At 41.5% G+C, this 15,261-nt stretch overlaps 1 protein-coding gene across 4 annotated transcripts in view; it reads left to right on the plus strand.

Moving 5' to 3' along the window:
• The window catches only part of llgl2 (LLGL scribble cell polarity complex component 2), a 96,329-nt gene that overhangs the window by 1,907 nt on the left and 79,161 nt on the right, over positions 1-15,261 (plus strand). For all 4 annotated transcript variants that reach the window (XM_060844220.1, XM_060844223.1, XM_060844221.1 and 1 more), the window contains exon 2: positions 5,645-5,704. The gene's annotated coding sequence lies outside the window, so the exon portion shown is untranslated. The remainder of the gene's footprint in view (positions 1-5,644; positions 5,705-15,261) is intronic.

The following is a 15,261-nucleotide window of genomic DNA, read 5'->3' on the forward strand; positions in this document are numbered from 1 at the left end:
TGAAAGTTAGGGCTAGTATACATGCTCTCTAATTGTAAAGATTTGTAAAATTCTTCCTTGCTAAATGACATTTCAATCATGTCTATTACATTTAGGTCGAAGCTTGTATCAAAAGTGCAGAAGTATGCAATCTATTCAAAAGAGCAAAAACTTTGTTTTGTAACTAGATGCTGGAAATCCTCAGCAGATCTGGCAGTATCATTTCTGATCATGTCAGGCAAGTTCTGCTTAAAGGTCAAGGGTTTTAAAAATGGCAGAGACAATACAAAATCCCATTATTATCTTGAATTTCAAACAAATTTCAAACAGATTGCGATCAGTTTGTGTTGGTTTAAAATGCAAGGAGTGAAAACAACAAGGGAATTGATGGTTTTTTTTTGTGATTTACATGTAATGCTGAAGCAGTCAAGGCACGGTAGAATCACAATTGTTCATTCTCTATTGTAGCCAAAATGTTAAAGCAAAGTTATCTTCCCAGTTGTCTGTAGTGGGTCTAGAGGATATTTGGTTAGTTTGTTAATAGGGTTCTGGAGGCTATTTGGAACTTGTGCTTCACTAGTTTTCTCAATACAGCATTTTGTCCAATCCTGGGCATTTCTCAGTCTGTGCTGCATTTGAATACTGATAACTCTTAGCTGTTAATAATGCCATACTTTGAGCAGTCATTGGTGAACAGAGTGTTTCTAGGACCCTGCAGACTCCTCAACCAGTATACACAATATTAACTTAGCCAGGACCTTAGCATTTATCAGGAAAGGACTTTGCATGAATCTGCAGTCAGTGAACCAGGTCACAACTTTTTGAAGACAGTAACATTTATGAGTTAAACTTTACACTTTTAACAACTCTATTGTACTATCCAATTCTTTAGAATGCTTCCCAGATCCTCATTTACTAGTCTGCCAACATATTCAATATGTTCCTATTCATGAATTGATTATCTCTCTGGTCAGAAGGCAAACTGCTCTGGCCACAGCTGTATCTCGATGTACCATTAGGCTGGAGTGTGGGGTTACCTCCAGTCCTGCCGTGCTGAATTCTTGTAATCTCCTGGCTATCTTCTGGAACTTGACAAGAAATTGACCCATTAGAGATAAAATTAATTGGCTTTATCACGGTGAAATGCTGCTATGGTTCTCTGCCCTGCTTAACGGTGACCATTATGTCTGTTCTTTGGCCTTGGAAGGGTGGTTTCATCCCACAGTATATATGTGTTCTTTTGTCTTACTGAAGTATGTTTGCCCCAATAGTGGTGTTTGTTTGTCAGGAAGGGTTGAATTGCCCTTTTACGCTTCCTGACGTGTTTTCATACCTCTCTAGTTTCAGCTGACTGGGCTTGGATCTTGCAAGGGCTTGTCCTTAGGCAAAATTATCACTTGTCTGTCTTGGCTCAGGCATTCCCAGCATACTTTGCTTTTTGGCCAATTTTGATGCCCTATGTATTTCACGAGCTGTGCCTGTATTTCTGGTATCCCTTCTTAAATGATCTTTATTTCACTTGAGCGGTTGCAGGCTGCTTGAATCTCCATATACAACTTTATGCTGAAAGAAAAGTAATTGCTTTGAACAATGTTTGAGGTGTTGTGTGGTACAGTGCTAATGTCCCTACTTCTGAGCCAGTAAGCCTGCATTCAAGTCCCATCTGCTCCAGAGATGAATAATCCATCTCTGAACATGTTGATTTTCAGAAGTATTTACACTTTTAAAACAAAAACTGAGGAATTCTGACAGTCATGTCCTTGGGCAGATATATGATCTCCAACAGCCATAACCATCTTCCTCTATACTTGAGATGACTTCAGCCAGCAGAGTTACCTCTGATTTCCAATTGACTCCAATTGTGCTGCAATTCATTGACATCAGGGCAACGTTTGCCCAGGTAAATCACGTCTCGCCTCTAGAATTCAGCATTTTTGTTCCTGATTGAACTTTGAACTCTCTCTCTCATGAGATCAGGAGCAGAGTGGCTCTGACCGAACCCAAACTGAGTTTTGATGATCTGGTTACTGTTAAGCAAGTGATGTTTGATAGTGATTCCATTAAATGGATTGACAGTAGACTCTGAGTGTTTTTGGCAGGATTGTGTTTGTCTCACACCTGACCAATTTTACTCATCAGGTAGATGCCAGTGTGGATGTAGGTTTGCTTGCTGAGCTGGAAGGTTTGTTATCGGGTGTATGGTCACCAAACTAGGTAACTTCTTCAGTGAGCCTCTGGATGAAGCCCGCTTTCTATTTTATGTTTGGGTTTCTGTGGGTTGGTGATGTCATTTCCTATGGTGATGTCATTTTACTGTTTTTTTTCTCTCTCTGGGTGGAAAATGGGATTCCAGTCCGTTTGTTGATAGCGTTCTGGTTGGAATGCCATGCTTGTAAGAATTCTCATGTATCTCTTTGACTTGTCTGAGGATGGATGTGTTTTTCTACTCAGTGGTGTCCTTCCTCATCTGTATGTAAGGATACTAGTGAGAGTGGGTCATCACTTTTTGTGACTAGTAGGTGATCATATATCCTGCTGGCTAGTTTTCTGCCTGTTTGTCCAATGTAGTGTTTGTTACAATCCTGGCATGGTATTTTGTAAATGACATTAGTTTTGCTTATTATCTGTATCAAGTCTTTCAAGTTCATTAGCTGCTGTTTTAGTGTGTTGGTGCATTTTATGGGCCACATGATGCCAAGGGCTCTGAGTAGTCTGGCAGTCATTTCCGAGATGCCTTTGGTGTAGGGGAGAATGGCTGGCTAGGGTTTTTGGATGCATTTTGACCTCTTGTTTGGGTTTGTTGCTGAGAAATCAGTGGACTGTGTTCATTGTATTCAAAAAGAACGGGTACCCAATGTGTAGGTCATTTTCCTCTGCTCTGCCTGGTTCCTCTGTGCAGTGTGTGGTGGCTCGTTGAAATGCTAGTGTTGTAGCTGTATTGGAACAGCTTGGCTAGGGGCACAAGAAGTTCTGGAGCATGCGACTTCAGAGCTGTTATAAACTTGATTGTCGATGATGTACATTTGAAGTGTGGTCACCGCTGTGGGAAAGGAAACACTGCAGCCAATTTTCTCGGAGCAATATCCCACAGTCAGCCTTGGGATCATCACCAGAACATCTATTTGGTTTGAAAAGAATAAATATTGTCAGGGCATTTGTGCTTGTGCTAACTTGCTCTCTCGCTCTCTCTCGCTCTTAGTCAAAAGAGTGTCTTGGGTCTTTACCTCAGCCCTCTCTAGCCTCTGGTGAACATCAGCACCTGTCAATGCAGCAATGAGAATGACAATTAACATCTACGATTCCCATGTTTGCCATTTATGCACTTTATTTCGCACTTTTCTGTGTACAGCCATGCCCTTCATAGTAATCAGTGTCTGCTGATCTGTGGTTCGCGGAGGCAAGAAATAATGGCGGGTGGGGAGGGGGTGATGGGGGGGATGGGGTGGAATAAAGAACCACTAAAATTTTAAGTCCTTGAATAGACCTTGCATATGAGTGCTTCAATACATATTGCTGTATTTTCAAGTCTCCACAGTGCAGTCTACTCATGCATCAGCTTCTATGTTGCATGTATGCTCAGTGTGCAATGCAGCAATTCGTAATCAGCCAACTTTTTGTCTTGAGGGTCAGTGCCACACATTTTTATTTTCTCGATGATTGCACTCTTTGGAAGTCTTTTATATTTAATGACATATATATTGTTTTGAATACGTTCCAGATTGCTTATTATGCTGTAATTATCAATTTGAGCTAGAATTTATTCCATTAAATCTTGGGTTTGTACAGTGTTTTGCTTATTGATGTCGAAATGTATCTCCATGAATGATGTGACTGGTGTTTCTCTGGAGTGTCAGTCTTGATTTTTATCAGGTCGTAGAGCCATAGCGATGTATAGCATGGAAACAGACCCTTCGGTCGGCCTGGACAAGTTGGACCAGATATCCCAACTCAATCTAGTCCCACCATGTAGTACGTTTAGACCTAGGATTTCATGACAGAGGCAAAAGTGCTCCAAACTGTCTTTTCCACTTTTGAGTTCCAAGTGCTGCTTCACTTTTCAGTTGTTCCCACACCAGTTATGATAGTATTATTAAAACTTACCTCCCGTATAGCATCTTTCTGCCATGCATTAGACAATTCCAAGAGTTCTAAGCAAAGCAAGTGCTGGAGACTTTACAATTTTTAAACCATGTAATAAAATGTTTCCATATTGTATGTAAGCTTTCCTTAAGGTGCAAGTTCCCTGATTCATTCACAAGGGGTTAAACTTCAGTCAGAAGAATACCTGGGTATATTGTTAAATTTTGTGAAATAAGACTCATAGAATCATACAGAATGGAAACAGACCCTTTGGTCCAACTAGTCCATTCTGATCATATTCCGAAACTAAATTAGTCCCACTTGCCTGGCCCACATCCCTACAAATAGTCATAGAGATGTACAGCATGGAAACAGACCTTTCGGTCCAACCCGTCCACGCTGACCAGGTATCCCAACCCAATCTAGTCCCACCTGCCAGCACTTGGCCCTTATCCCTCCATATATATTCATAAACCCATCCAAATGCCTTTTTAAGTGTTGCAGTTGGACCAGCCTCCACCACTTCCTCTTCTTTTCCATTAATTAACCTCTCCAAATGTCTCTAAAACATTGTAATTGTACCTGCATCCACCACTTTTCTCTGGCAGTTGATTTGACACGAGCCATCCTCTGTGTGGAAAAAGTTGCCCATGAAGACTCCTTTTTATGTTTTTTTTCTCCTTTCATCGGAGTTTGGAACTCTCTTCTCTTCCCCCCCCCCCCCCCCAAATCCTAGGGAAAGGCCCCTTGCTATTCACCTTAATTATTCTCTTTTGTGATTTAATAAAACTCTAAAAGATCAGCCCTCAACCTCCTACACTCCAGGGAAAAAATCCTAGTTTATCCTTTAATCAAACCCCATTTCTGCAACATCCTAATAAATCTCTTATGAACTCTGTCCAATTTAATAATATCATTCCAATAACCGGGTTACCAGAACTGTATGCATATTCCAAAAGTAGTCTCACCAACATCCTGCACAACCTCAACATGACATCCCAACTTCTCTTCATGTTACTGTATCTGTAAGCACAGCCTTGCAGTCCATGTATGAAATACTGGTGCCTGTTGTCATTAGGCATGTTTGGACCTGTGCAGTAGTGTTCCTGGTTAATGAGATATTTTTAACTGGCTTATTGGCATCTTGAGCTTTGGAAAGTACCTGCTTGAACTGAGAATCAATCACTGGGTTAGTCTCCATATTGCTGCGAGTAATTTCCAAGTAATGCTGCTCATATCGCTTGTTTACTCTGTAAAATTTATCTTTAAATATCAGGCAGTTCAGAAAAAACTATAAGGCTGTCTTTGTGATAGGGTTTTTTTTTAAAAAAACCTTATGTTCGTGTTTAAAATTCTGAGCCTGCAATGTCCAGAATTGCTACCTTTTGTACACAGAGTCCCTCCTATGTTGGTGTACTAATTAATGCTGCTCCTTTCTGTGTCCTTAGTCCATGATAAACATTGATGTTTTTGCACTTTAGTAAATGCATATCCTGCATGGACTGTTGGAATACCTTCTTAAACTTGTGAACTATTGAATGAGAAATCTAGTGAATCATTGATCATTTTTGTTTTTCATCTACAGTGACCATGATGCAAATTGACTTGATTTTAACTGAATAAACTGATCAACAGTTGGGTCAGAGTAAGTATCTTGCTGTAATTTAATTCTAATCCCAGATGGCTAATCATTTCATTATGCTGCTTTCTTTATGAGTAAGTTGTGTTACTATGTGAGGAATTTTCCATTCTGCAATCTATAGCAGATTGAGTAGTTTTCCTGTTGCCTAAAATGCACTTGGAATCCTGTTAAGTGAAATTAACAGCATTGCAGCCCTGAGGGGAGAAGGCAGAGTTGATCTTTGTGGCAGTTGTGCATGGTTGATAGAACAGGTGACTCCTGTGGCCCATAGATCCTTTTCCTTGTGTCAAGTTTTCTTGCAAAGCAGTTTAAATTGTGATATGAAGTGGAAGCACTCCCTAGTAGGCTTTCTCTTCAGTTAAAAGTGTTTTCTTTTCAAAATACTTAATCTAAATTCTTTTGGTGCCTACCTAATTTTGAACAGATGGTTAAAAGAAAGGTCTTATCATGCTGAGCTTCCAGCTTGGCCAACTGTCACACACCTTGGTGGGGAACAATAGCAAAGAGCTCCTTTGGTGTCCTGGGTTCATATTACTTCCCTTGACCTACAGCCCCGTCCCTTCCCCAAAATGGGTTAGGGCCAAGAGATAATTCCCCCCTTTTCTTCGTCCATCGTTTAATTCAATAAAGTAATCTACAGGCACTTAAAGGAAAATTTTAGTTTGGAATGGGGTCACTGAAAGTATTACTCTAGATGACTAATGATCAGTGTTAGTAATAATCTTCTGATGCAATCTTTGCTGGGAGATGTGTTTTAGTGGAGAACAGCTGCTGGTGTAGATTATTTGAAACAAATGGATGATTCAGTGGAGTGTATTCAGTCTAATCTAGCCTTATTTGCAAGGCTGACACTTTTCTGTCTCCTTTTAGACAGAGGTTTTATCGATAGGGATGCAAAAGAAAGAGGGTTATGTTAAACCTATGTCTGACACTTATTAGACTTCAGCTGGAGCATTGTGTAGATTCTGGGTGGTGCACTTGATAGGAAGCACGTGAATCTGAGTACAGAAGAATACTTTGCAAGTTGAGAATCTTCTGTTATAAGAGCAGATTGGAGAACTTGCTTTGGAGAAGGCAAGTTTAAGACGACATGTCAAAAGCCCCTCAAATTCTTTGAGGGACTGAAGAGTAGATGGTGAGGAGCTGTTCCTATTTCCTAAATGATTGGATGTTCAGGTGTAGATTTATTGATTTTCAAATGATTTCTGAAAATCACTCTACCATGAGTAGTTTGTATCTAGAATGCATCACCTGGCAATATAGTTGATATATCAGAGGGCATTTGAAGATTGATTTGTTTATATTCAGTGTAGGGGAAAGGTGGGTGATCTGCACTAAGAATAATGAGATTGTGTGCTTGTTGTTCAAGTTCTGATGCTTGAAGCTACGGTTGGTACCACTGCAACACTGAGGCTGATAGCTGTGAGGAGAGCATGTTTATAAGATGTAGTCATCCCCACAGCTTAAGAATATACAGGAAGAGAAGAAAGAAGTCCTCATGAGGAATTCAAAAAGCAATGGACAGGTACTGAAGGAATCTCCTGAATACATTTTTTTTTCCTCAGCTGTGAATATTGAGTGACTTAGTCCCTTTGTGGATGTTAACCTGAGCCAGGTCTGTGGCAGGACAGCTTATTCTGTTGTTGCAGGGGTACATGGGCAAGGACTAAATGAGTGGTGATGGGTTCGTAGGATTTTTCCCAGTAATGGAATGGTGAGTAAACTTAGTTAGCGGCTGTGTAGGGTCAGAAGGTCGTAATATCAGAAATACCGAAGTGCACAAAATACCAGTTTCGAATTAGTACAAGAGTAGGAAGCAACTTTTAGGTAAGGTCTGAGTAAGAAGTTGTGAATTCTAAACCTGACTTAGCTGAAATGAAGGATTGGGTATTACTGGTTCAGGAAAGATGGGCAAGAAGGATTTGGTGACATGGCTATTTTATTTGTTTTAAGCAGCGTTGCAGTACTGGAGAGAGAATACAGCAGAGTGGTCAAGAATAGAATCCATTTGGCTAGAGCTAAGGAATAAAAACGGTGCAAGTTTATTGCTTAGTGTTGTGTCTTGGTTATCAACTAGTCGGAGGAACGGAAAAGAGCAAATTACAAATGTATTATTAATCATGATGCAATTATAACGGACTTTCCTCGTCCATGTTTGGATAGTCATTGTTGTGTAAGGGACAGGAGTACCTAAAATGCTTTCAGGAATAACTTCTACAGTATTTTCCCTGTCCTGTGAGAATTTTGAGACCTGGTTTTTGGCAGTGCAGTGAGCAAAATGTATCAAGTGTCAAGAATATTTTCATAGTGGTGATCATTCTTCATAAACTCTTGGTGAGCAATAGACAAACGTAGAGGAAGAATAACTGGAGGAAAGCTAATTGCAACATGGTAAAAATGGGTCTATAGCAAATAAATTTGGAGTCCAAGGTGGTGTAGTGGTTGTGATGAGGCTGATAGGTAGACATCATAAAATATGAATTCCCTGATGGGGGGACTGTTACTCTGGTCCAATCAGGAAGCCCTGGCTGACAGGAGTGTTTTTTTTTTCCCCCCCCCCCCACCTCTCTTGGGGATCTGGGGTGGAGGGCGCTGCACGCAGCGGTCCCCTGCAACCGCAGATTGCGGTGGCTTACGGACTCCCAGCCCAATTGCTTGTTCTGTGGTGTTGTGGAGTCCATGGACCATTTATAAATAGCGTATGGGTGCTTGCACTCCCTTTTTGATTTCCTCAAAAACCACCTTCTGTTTTTGGTTAAACTTCAGTCCCCCACTCCTGATCTTCGGACACCTGGTATGGCAGGGGGAGGGCGGGTCTGAAGACAGCCTCGTGGGTCTGCTCCTGGGCCTGGCCAAAATGGCCATAAACAGGTCCAGGCAGCAGGCCGTGAAGGGGGTCATTAGGGACGATTGCCGCCGCTCTTCCGTGGTTATGTTAGAGCCTGGATGTCTCTAGAGAAGGAGCATGCAGTGTCCACCAACACCCTTGAGCTGTTCAGGGAGAGGTGGGCACTGCAGGGAGTGGAACGCATTATTTCTCCCTCCAATTCTATTTTGATTTAATCCCTGCCCTCCCCTTCACTGTTTGATCACACAGCATTGCCCTTTGATGTGAAGGGCACTGCTTGTCACTGGCTACTTGGGTGTTTTCTTCCTGGTGGTGGGGATTGAATAAAGATTTGTGCACCTTGTGCCTTTCACTGTCTTGCACCTGCACGCACGCAGCATGAGTGCAGGGGGGGAAATAAGCACTACCGCAGTTAGGCGGTAGTGTAGGGGTAAAAAGAAACAAACAGGAGTGTCATAAGTTCTGTTCACTCTCTGGGAGCTGGATTACTGTCAAGGACTCTCCATGTGTAAATAAAAAGTAATTGGGTACCAGCTTCAAGATATATCAGGTGGTTCTAAAGGGCCAGTGAATCCTTTTTTCAAAAAAGTCCATTCAAAAAAAAGACTGACATCAGACCAGTCAGTTTAACTTGGGTGATGAAGAATGTTGAATCAACAATGTAGGAAAATAAATAAATCTCTTAGACAAATGCAAGTTAATTAAGGAAAACTAGTATGGATTTCAGAATTGTTTAAGTTCAGGTTTTTTTTTGAGGAGGCAAGTGTTAACAGGACAGTGTAGTTCATGTGCTGCACAAGAACATGCAAAGAATGTTTCATATGTTGGAAAGCATCAAATTTGAGTGAAGGTGTAGCTCCTGCAACAAAAGGGATAAGGACCTTAAGGATGTGAAATTAGCTGAATGACTAGAAACTGAAAATAAACAAAGAACTGCAGATTGTGAAAATATGAAACAAAAGCAGAAATTATTGGAGAAACTCTAATCTAGCAGCATCTGTGTAGACCAAACAGTTTTTCAAGCCTAGTGACCTTGCTGTGCAAAGTAATTGAAAGCTGTGGTTAATGGATGTTTTTTGGGCAGGGATGATTGTTGTGAAGTTCCCCAGAATTGCATGTTCGGAACCTCGCTCTTCCTGATCAAAGTTTGTGAAAAGATTTGTAGCTCGGGTGCTCGTTGTTGTGGTTCTGTTCACTGAGCTGGGAATTTGTGTTGTAGACGTTTCATCCCCTGTCTAGGTGACCTCCTCCTGTGAAATGCTTTTGTGATGTTGCCTCTGGCATTTGTAGTGGTTTGAATCTGCTGCTTCCAGTTGGCAGTTCCAGCTGTCCGTTGCAGTCCGCTACCATACATCAAGAGCATTTCCAAACTGACAGCCAGACTATTGTGACCACTAGGACTCATAACAGCACACAAACCAACAGCCACTCTCAGACAACAACTCACCAATACGAAGGACCTGATACCCAGCATGAGCAAACCAATGTAGTGTACAAAATCCCATGCAAGGACTGCACAAAACACTACATAGGACAAACAAGAAGACCGCTAACGATCTGCATCCATGAACACCAACTAGCCACGAAACGACATGACCAGCTATCCTGAGTAGCCACACACGCAGATGACAAGCAACATGAATTCGACTGGGACAATGCTACTATTGTTGGACAAGCCAAACAGAGAACAGCCAGGGAATTCCTAGAGGCATGGCACTCATCCACAGATTCAATCAACAAACACATCGACCTGGACCCAATATACCAGCCATTGCAATGGACAGCTGGAACTGACAACTGGAAGCGGCAGATTCAAACCACTACAAATGCCAGAGGAAAGATCACAGAAGCGCTTCACAGGCGGCTCCTAAGCACTGAGGATGTCACCTAGACAGGGGATGAAATGTCTGCAACACAAATTCCCAGCTCGGCGAACAGAACCACAACTTCCTGATATATAAACATGAGTTCAACCTTGGTGTACATGGCACAATTTCAAAGCTTGTAGCTGAGCAAAAACATAGAAACATTGAACTGTAGGTGGAGAATATAGAATATGCTTTATCAACCAGTACCTCCACTTCATTAGTAGACCCATCAAGCAGGGAGGTTACTATACTTGTATAGTACACCAGCTTGACCTCAATTGGAGTGGTGCCCTATGTCTGGGCACTGCACTTCAAGAAAGATTCAAAGGTATTTGCTGTAGTGCTGTGCAGAAGATATTTGAATATAATTCCAAGGATGAGGAGCTTCCATTATTCAGGTTGGAAAACTTGGGACTGGTTTCCTGGGGGAAGTAAGGCCAAGAGGTCTTTAAGTCATGCAATCAAATGTGGTTCTGTTTTGGCAGCGTACATAGGGAGAAATCTTTTTCCCATCATAGCAGGTCATGAGTACACTGATTTCAGGTAGTTGATAAGAGATGGGGTTTTTTTGTTTTACACAGCAAGTGGTTTAGGTCAAGGATAAACTGTCTTCGCAGTGTGGTGGAGGAGTGACTCGAACTGACTCCCTCAAAAGGGAATTGAGTTGTTATCCAAGAAGGAAGAATGTGCAGGATTATAAGGCAAGGTTGTCAGAATCACTGCTTATTTGGAGAGCTGGTACCAATGCTTCAGGCCAAATGGCTGCCTTCCGTGCTTAAACAATTCTGCTTCTGTGCATCCGTAAATTCTCTTTGGACCTTCATTGTTCTAATGCTTTCCAAGTTAAGTAATGCACGTCTTTGTTCAAAATGGTGAACCTCACTTGCCTATATTAAAATCCTGTCCCACAGTTTTACCTTAATTAATCTATCAACTTCATAATTTTGAGCTCCTATCTACATAACTGTACATCAATCTAAATGTCATAAATAAATTAGACAGCCAGAGATTCAATTTTGCCAATCAGTTAGGTTCATGGGACATAGTGTACCTTTACAATGGGAAGGCAGTGGCTGAGTTGTCATGTCTCAATCATAAAGGTCTCGAATACAGAAAAAGGCAAAAACTAGCACCTAACTGTTCTAATCCCATTTGCTAACATTTGGCCTATGAACTTGTGCACTTGCAATGCCAAAGCATGTATCTCAAGACTAAAATATCAAGAAGGATCTTGCCTGTATCTGCCTTGCAAACAGTATGTTCCAGATTCCCACCGTCCTTTAGGTTACTGGACTAAATCCAAAACCTTTGGCTAATGTTAGGGGTTTAAATCTTTCAATGGCAGATGTTGCAATTCTAATTCCATGATGAAGTGAGCCAAGTGGTGGCATGTTTCAATGTCATTTAAAAACTCATTTGGTACATCAGTGCCATTTTTAGGCAAGGAAATCTGTCATGTCTGACTGGCTGTATGTGAGACTTCAGAGCCACACAATGTGATTACCTTTTAATTGTCCTCCTGGTTGATTAGTGATGGACTGTAGATGATGGCCCAGCTGGTAGTGTCAACACATGAACAATGTAAAGTGTTGGGGGATCTTGTTGTCTATAATTTGGTGGCTATGCTGTCATACTGCATCCTAACTTTTTGGTTTATTGCTTGTAAACTGGCTTCCAAGGATTCAGTCAGATATTGTTGTTGATGCAGATCTGTTCTTCAAAGCTTGTAAGAATCCTAGTGGCCATTGGCCTCCAGTATGTGTTTGTTGCTCTAACCTGACAATTGAGCCTATCACTAGGCATGCTGATCTACTACTTAAAAATGTGTTGCCGGAAAAGCGCAGCAGGTCAGGCAGCATCAAAGGAGCAAGAGAATCGACGTTTCAGGCATAAGCCCTTCAGGAATCTTCAACCAGGACTTCCGCCCACCCTCTGACGGCCCCTTCTCCTGGTTCCAACACACTCCATCCACCTGGACAGCCAGTGCTGGCCTCTTACCTGCCCTCAAATTTTCCAGCAACATATTTTTAAGCTCTGATCTCCAGCATCTGCAGTCCTCACTTTCTCCTCTGCTGATCTACTAAACTTGTAGGAAATGAGTAATGGAGTGGAACAAGATCTGCCTTTGCTAACAGGAGTGATAAATAAAATATCATCTTGAAATTAAAAAAACTGGAGTCCTGTCTCTCCCAGCATGGGCAACTACTGCTGGTGTACTTGTTCTTTCCTGTTAGATTGGATGATTATGGACCAGGACTTCAGCAATCCCTAGGCAAGAGGTGATGGCCTACTGGTACTATCGCTGGACTGTTAATCCAAAGGCTTGGGTAATGTTCTGTGGAGTTATTCCTGAGGAAGGGCTTATGCCCACAACATCCTGCTTCTTGGATGCTGCCTGGCCTGCTGTGCTTTTCCAGCACTACACACTCGACTTTAATCTCCAGCATCTGCAGTCCTCGCTTTCTCCTAATGTTCTGTGGAACCAGATTCAAAGTAAAATTGAAATTAGAATTCAGTGAGAATCTGGGATTAAGACTTTGGGTTCATGAATGTCCTTATTAAGGAAGGAAACTGTCATCCTTACTTGGTCTAACCTACATGTGACTCCAGACAGCATGGGATTGACTTTTAAGCTGCCCTCTTGGCAATTAGGGATGAACAATAAATGCTAGCCTAGCCAGTGACGCCCACATCCTGTGCATGACATTTTTTTTTAAAAAAAGTAATCGTTGCATACTTGGATATCCTGAGTGCTGCTGTCACTGTGGATATAATTTACAATTATTATTATGGTTTTTCTGCCCATGAATTGAAACATTCCTTCAGATGTCAGACTTTGGAAGTAGTGGGCATTCAAAAAGGAATTGGAGCATGGATAATTAAGTTTAGAGCTCTTAATGTGACTGACCTGCAGATTGTACTACTCTGGCAACACAAATGTATGTAAACTCTATTGGTTTGCCAAGACATGATCTAAGTTTGAATAAAAGTTTATTTTTTAAATATTTGGAATTGAGTTTACACACTTGTATTCTAATGCAGTGTAAAATGACAATAGTTGTTTGCTGGTTCTCAGTGATGAATTATGGAAGTTCTGTGATTGTTCTTGTATTTTGTTTGGGGGAACGGGGCTGCTGCTTTCTGCATCTTGTAAAGATTGCAAACCATCACACAATACATGTGGTAGAAATAGAATATTTTTTCTTGTTGATCACAAGAAATATACTCCAATTAACATGCTTACTAGGTGACCTAGTTTGGTGTCCTTTAGGAATCTCTGCAGTTTTAGGGCCAACTGGGGCACAGAATATATGGTGTTTGCAATAAGACAACTGCAAGAGTAAGTGCAGAGTGCAGCACCAGGATTGACATCTGCTATTTGATAGTAGGACAAATTAAAAGTTTTGATAGTGTTAATTACTTGTTCTATCAGTCTAGTCTCCAGCTGGGATGTCCAAGCAGTTTTAAAATACCGAGCTGACTGCATGTTGATGTGATTAAACATGCTTGTGCCTGTGGTGCAAGATCAGATGCCTTTATGGCAATGAGCCCCATTGATGTTTTCTAATGTTCAGCAATGTGATTACATAGAACAGTTAAGACTTGAATTCTTACCTACTGGTTCAGAGGTTGGGGGTACTACTACTGTGCCACAAGAGTCCACCAACAAATGCCTTCTTGAAGCAACATAAAGCTAGGTGTGGTTCCACAACGTTTGAAAGAAATACCGAAGGAAGCCAACACAATGCTTATCTGCAAGCATTCCATTCAGTTTGGGGAGCTCCTCTTCTTTCCAGACTATATGCCTCTGCCAAAATCAGAGGCAGTAATCTGAGAGCATTTGTTTGTAGCTGATGGTGTGCTCAAACTATACACATCCAAACTGGAATAACAAATTCTCTGTTGATTAAAACTTTGCCCTGCAAATCAGTATCATCAAGACTAAGGTGGTTTAATCCAGCACCATGCACATGCTATAAAACACTGGACCGAATAGTTTATGTCAACTGCATTTAAAATTCTAGTAATAGAATATATTTGTGCATGCATTGAGGAGCGAAGTTCTGCTCGTGGCCTACTTGATGACCCTGTCTGGAAGTAGCATGACAAAGCTGAGGTCACGATGGCACAGTGGTTAGCACTGCTTCCTCGCAGCGCCTGAGATCCGGGTTCAATTCCCGACTCAGGCGACTGACTGTGTGGAGTTTGCACGTTCTCCCCGTGTCTGCATGGGTTTCCTCTGGGTGTTCCGGTTTCCTCCCACAGTCCAAAGATGTGCGGGTCAGGTGAATTGGCCATGTTAAATTGCCCGTAGTGTTAGGTAAGGGGTAAATGTGGGGGTCTGGGTGGGTTGCGCTTCGGCAGGTCGGTGTGGACTTTTTGGACCGAAGGGCCTGTTTCCACACTGTAAGCAATCTAATCTAATCATTGTCCTGAGCATTCATTTTGCTCTATGGTGTAGAATCCTTGGTTTAAAGTCCTTCATTGGTGCAGAATTCAACAGAGTGGAGATCATTGAGAATGACCTTGATAAGCAGTACATTCTTTTATATGGGTGTCCAAATTCCTAAGCAGATCATTATCTCTGAAGAACTGTCCTAGGGCAGATGTGTTAAAATGTCTGTCTTTTTCTCCAAGGTACCTGAACCTTCTCAAATGCAAACCACTTCTCTTGAGCACTGCAGGTGACCAGTCCAAGTGGCTCAGTAGTTTTGAGGACTATCTAAACTAAATGTTCAAAACTCCCAACAAACAAGTAATGCAGTGGTAGTGTCTTTATTTTTTCCTTTTGCATTTTTCCCCTTCTGCCAAGGATATTAAAATAGACATTAAAATATAAACTG

The sequence above is a fragment of the Hemiscyllium ocellatum genome, chromosome 25 (genome assembly GCF_020745735.1).
Source record: "Hemiscyllium ocellatum isolate sHemOce1 chromosome 25, sHemOce1.pat.X.cur, whole genome shotgun sequence".
NCBI classification, from domain to species: domain Eukaryota; kingdom Metazoa; phylum Chordata; class Chondrichthyes; order Orectolobiformes; family Hemiscylliidae; genus Hemiscyllium; species Hemiscyllium ocellatum.